This window comes from Mytilus trossulus, unplaced genomic scaffold (assembly GCF_036588685.1).
Source record: "Mytilus trossulus isolate FHL-02 unplaced genomic scaffold, PNRI_Mtr1.1.1.hap1 h1tg001046l__unscaffolded, whole genome shotgun sequence".
Classification (NCBI taxonomy): domain Eukaryota; kingdom Metazoa; phylum Mollusca; class Bivalvia; order Mytilida; family Mytilidae; genus Mytilus; species Mytilus trossulus.
In genome coordinates, this window is record NW_026963617.1 from 8,277 (window position 1) to 14,281 (window position 6,005).

Consider the following 6,005-nt stretch of genomic DNA (forward strand, 5'->3'; position numbering starts at 1 on the left):
CTAAAAGCGCGAATAGTATCTAGCCGCTATTCTTTAGTTTAATTAAATCTCTGCCACGATTTCTTAACTCAAAAAAATAACTCTCTTTTATTCGGGAAAATTAAATTCTTAAACTTGTCTTGAAAAACCCTTATGCAAAAGGTACTAAAATTTATTTATACTATTTTAATTCAAGTGCACTTTTCACAAAACAATTATGCACGTCTCTTTAAAAAAGATAAATTATAAAAAGCCTCAGTAAGAGGAATCTAGAACTGACAATTCTAAGTTATATATTAACTACTTTTAACTTATTTATGAAGAAGAAGATTAACTTTTTCTTTAGGAATCAAAGCCCTACTTACTACAATTTTTCTTTATAACGCTTCGAAGTTCTAAGTGCCAAAAAACTACTTTTGAACTTTGCTTCATCAAAGCAACTGGATCATCCCCCACGTGGCACTAAGCTTAGGCCTAACTAGACTATGGAGAATTTGCAGTTCTCAGTTATATTAACATTAACTACTAAGCACAACTTAAGAGAAATACTATCTGACTTAAGAATGAAAATCTTATGTTTTCCCTAAACTACTTAAGCAAGCCAAAGCAAATTACTGCGATTTTGAATTAACAGCTCAACGTTTTAGCTTAAACTATTTGGCCAGCATACACTAATTTCATTAGAACTTTTGCTTGGAAGGCAAATATAATATTATTTACTATATATGCATATTATAGCCTAGCAGCAACTTCCGTTACTGCTACCTTGTTACGACTTTTCACAGGTTTCCCCGCGAGCGACGGGCGATTAGTACTCATCTGATTGTATTCAGGGTAATTTTATTTTTAACCCTTACTTACAAGTCCTTCTTCAAAGGCAAGTTTTCTTATCTTATTTGTCTACTTAGTTGAGCTACCTTTTAGTAGCTCAATCTTTGAATTATTGCTTAAGTTACATCTGTATCCCAGATTAACCTTGTCATAAGCTGCATGTCAATCTGAATTATTTTTGAAGTTGTGCTACATGGGCATATAGCCAATTCTAGTAGCTGCACCTAACTAAAAGTAACTTACCTTACCGAACTCAGCAAGTAAAATAAGAGTTAGCTTCAGTAATAACCAAAAATTTTACCCGGACACTCACCATATTAGAGTAAACAACCATACACACGCACTAATAAGACAAGGCTCAAATGTAGGTGGGTTATCCTTTAACACCCAGGATCCCCTGTTTTCTATCTCAGACACCGCCTATTTATTTCTCTTTGACAACCAAATGTTTAGTTAAGAGGAACTTTTGTTTTAAACTATGGATAACAGGGTATCTAATCCTGGTTTCACTTCATAGATTCGTTAGAAGCTCACTAAAACTTTAGGAATATAACCACAAAAAACCGTTAACATTACACTGCACCTATAGTTTTTTTATAGTTTTATAACACAACATTGACTCTAACCAATCCGCTTAAATTTATATTCGAACTGAATCTAACCGCGGCTGCTGGCATTCATCAATTGACCCCGAATTTGTCAAAAAGCTGGGTTAAAGTTTCCTTTATTAACCAATTTTCCCCACTGATGTTGAACTTGCACTTAATTTGTTCAAGCCCGCATTTAGAATCATGAGAAGCATTTTGCCCATAAATTTAGGGCCATAATCAAACCCTCCTACAGATTTGACACAAGGTACTAAAGTATCCATCTTCCTCATTTTCAATGAGACGCTTTAATTAAGCTACTGTATCTTCTATTTTAGGTTTATTTTACTCTTCGTAAAGGCACCATGGTTTTTATGCACAAATACGACACCACTAATATTACAAACAGTAACACACCAGCTATTAGGATATATAACCTTAACCCGCTTCTTTCAGCCATGAAACTTAGAAACAAAGACCCGCTAATTTCTCTGTACTCGTAATTCATAAGACCCATAAGGACCGCTCTGGCACAACACCTTCTGACGAGAACCATAAACTCTAGATTAAAACGATACACTTCATTGGGGTAGATCCTTAAAACATACAAGAACAGGACTATTACACCCCTAACGTAAGTTAGGAACAATAAGAACCCTAACAACCTTCTAACCTCCAGTGCAACCTCCACACATGCAATTATAGACCCCCTCAATAGCACTAGCCCTAAAGAAATAGGTTGCTTGGCAATTAAGACAATCGAAAACACAGCCATCAAAATTACACATATGACTATAACTCTCATTATATAAACATAATTAAGCTTACGCCCCCCGCTACCACCAGCCCTCATACTACCAGCTGGTAGGTAAAATAATTTTTCTGAACAATTTCATTCAAACAGCTGAGTTGACCTAGTCCCTTATGGGCACCTTGAGGGCCCAATAGCTCTAGTCAACCTTGATCCAGACTTTGAGCTACCATCCTGGACCCCTTAAAGAAGGCCATTTTTCTGGGGTGGGAGGTTAGCCTCTCTATGAGCCACATTCTCAAAAAGAATCTTAATAGTTTGGCTGACGACCAAGGCTTAGACCCTAATTTTCTAAGCACTCCTCATCACAAAATTAACCCTACAAAGGGAATAAGAAATACTCTGACTCTCTCATATTTCTCAAGAACTACTACAAACCCAAACCTCTCTATTTTCCTCCCTAATACCCCTCCTAAGATAATAGCCCCAATATACAGGCTAAGAAAAGGAGTTTGTATATTTAAGTGCTCATTAATCCGCAAACTTCTGCTATTAACGTAATTAGACCCAAGTATTACTCTAAATACAATCCGTGCCCTATAAAAAGAAGTGAAGATTAAACCTGTTAGCTCTAATAAATAGCACCCATAAGTTATTCTTCTGTCTATCATTCTTAGCTCAATTATTAGGTCTTTAGAGAAAAACCCTCTTATAAACGGGGCCCCTCTCAAGGACACAATTGCAACCGTTATTGCACCCATTCTTACCGGTAATCCTTGCCACAAGCTTCTTAACCCCCGGATATCTTGGATTCTTTGGTTTCTATGAATAACACCCCCTGCGCCTAGAAACAACAAAGCTTTAAATACCGCATGGGTTACTAAATGAAAAAAAGCTACAGACGGAAGAAGGATTGAAATCGAGAATATTATTAACCTTAACTGCCTCAAAGTCGAGAGTGCGATTACCTTTTTTAGGTCAAACGCAAACACAGCCCTTGACCCCGCTAATATTAGAGTAAATAGTCTTAAGACTATAAGTATTTGAGTCACAAAGGGATTAGCTCTGATAATATAAAAAGAGCGAAGAATCAAATAAACCCCAGCTGTCACCAATGTCGAAGAATGCACCAAAGAGGAGACCGGTGTGGGTGCCGCCATGGCAGCAGGTAGCCATGCGCAAAACGGCATTTGTGCGCTTTTAGTTATACCTGCAAGAACTACCACAAACCCTAAATTAACCCATGTCTGCACTGGGTGGTATATAAATTAACCACCCCCCTTCTCTTAAAAAAATAGAAACTCTAAAAAGTACAAAAACATCCCCAATTCGATTAGTCAAAGCTGTCAACATAGCCGCAGATAACCTCTTATTGTTCTGGTAATAAGCCACTAATAGGAATGAGGTGAGCCCTAGCCCGTCTCAACCAATTAAAAGTATTACTAAATTAGGAACTAAGATTATAAACACTATAGACAGCACAAACAACCATACTAATCCCATAAACCGCTTGTAGTATGGCTCTCCAGCTATATACCACTTGCAGTAGGTTGCTACACTTCCTCTAATTACCAAAACCGTCCCAACAAAGACTATTCTTACGCTATCTAGTAGAACTCTGAAGCTAAATGAGAGACAATTACTCTCTCAAACAGTAACTTCCAATAAATAAGCTTTTCCAAAGGTCCTCCCTCTAAGAATAAATAAGTATCCAATCAGAATCAGTAAAAGTAACCCTAAGTTACTTTTTAATTGTATGATACTATTTTTACGAGCCATCTCTTAGTAACCTTGACATCAAATCGTCTCCGCATAGTCGCATCACCATAACCAGAAGGGCCAAGCAAATTCTGGCTTCGCAAACAGCTAAACATAGAATTAGTAAAATTAACCAAAACTGATTTATTAGAAACACATGGGTTACAAACAATAAGCCTAGTCTTATTATTTCAAGCCCTACAAATAAACACAAAAGGTGTTTGTTTATACGGAAGATTACAAAACAGCCTATACTTATTAAGAAAACTCCTAGGAATTTTATTCAAATCATAGCTTTAAAACACATAGTTTTCTACGACTTACAAGGCCGTCGCTTCAGCAAAGCTTTTAAAACTACCTACCTTCTATGATCCTCCGTATAGAGACACAATAAGACACAAAAAATATAACACTGAATACACGCGATTGCAACTTCAGCGGCTCCAAAAACACCTCCGCCCATTATTAACCCTTTAATACCCCCAACTCCTGTAAGCAGCCTTCTGCTATTTAACCAGCTAACTACTAACTCTCTCCTGCATATAGTTAGAATTACTTTACCAGCTCCCAGATTTAGTGTCAGACGTAAAACTAATGTTAAAGGGCGAAGTATGCCACTAATTAGCTCAACCACTACTATAAAAGGCACAAGGATTAACGGGCAACCTGTTGGAACGAGACTCATCAACCCCTGCTCAAATCTGCATAAAAGACTAGATAAAACTAAACAAGTTCAAATAGACAAAGCAAAGGAGAACCCGAACACAAACTGCCCTCTTACAGGGAAAAAGAATGGAAAGTTTCCAGACAGATTTAGTATCAGAATTATCATGAACAGACCCCTTATTACTAGAGGAAACCCAGATAGCTTTAGTCCCTTTCCGTTCAATCGAATCATCGAATAAGTAAAGGATAGCACCAAACTCCGAAAAGAGCTCGTACTTCTACCCTTAGTGTACACGTCTCTAAATAGCACGGTTATTGGCACTATAGAAGACAGCAACCATAACGGCATAGACAACCAAATTAAGTTATAGCTGTGAGCATCAAATCTAGAAAAAACATCTATTAACATGACTTTAAATTATTGATTACGCGATTTCTTATAAATATAAGTGATACACGTGTTATAAGGGTTAGTTCACACAAATGGCAATTGGCTATAAACATGCTTCCTTCCTGGATAAAGGTCTCGGGTACCTGCTCAGTCTATTTCACCACATAAACCCCCACTAAATACAACCCCTCGCTGGCTTACTAGAGCCTCTCATAGAAGGAACTTAAAATATATTAGAGACCCAAAAGACACAGCGGACCCATAAGAAGACACCCAATGTCAGTGAGCATAAATATCAGCGTAGTCTATATACCGTCGAGGCATTCCTCTTAGGCCTAAGAAATGCTGAGGAAAGAAGGTAGTATTTACCCCAAAAAATATTGCTATAAAATGGGCTTTCCTCCATTTCTTATTAAAGCATACTCCAACAAAATTTGGCAACCAATGGTTAAGACCACAGAACACCCCAAACACCGCCCCTATTCTTAGCACATAATGGAAATGAGCCACCACATAATATGTGTCGTGTAGAGACACATCCATAGAAGCCCTAGACAGTAAGACCCCTGTTAGCCCTCCCACGGTGAATAAAAACAGAAACCCAGTACTTCAGTAGGCGGCAGGCTTTATTTTGAATTTTCTTCCTGCTATAGTTGCCAGTCATCTGAATACTTTCACCCCTGTTGGAACAGCGATTACTATAGTTGCGGTAGAAAAATAGCCTCGAGTATCAACATTAAGACCTACGGTAAACATGTGGTGAGCCCACACCATACACCCTAACCCTCCAATTCCGATTATTGCGTATACTATCCCAATTAGACCAAAAACCGCTTCTTTTCCAGAGCAATGCATAATTACTTTTGATATCACACCAAAGGCAGGTAGAATAAGAATATACACTTCCGGATGCCCAAAAAATCAAAACAAATGTTGGAACAAAACGGGGTCCCCCCCTCCTGCGGGATCGAAAAAAGTTGTGTTAAAGTTTCGGTCAAACAAGATTATTGTGATGCCCCCTCCTAGAACCGGAATTGAAATA

General features: G+C 37.8%; 1 pseudogene; it reads right to left on the reverse strand.

Annotated features, from left to right (window-relative positions):
• Positions 1–2,201: 2,201 nt before the first annotated feature.
• Positions 2,202–3,927, reverse strand: LOC134703457 (NADH-ubiquinone oxidoreductase chain 5-like; annotated as a pseudogene).
• Positions 3,928–6,005: the final 2,078 nt, after the last annotated feature.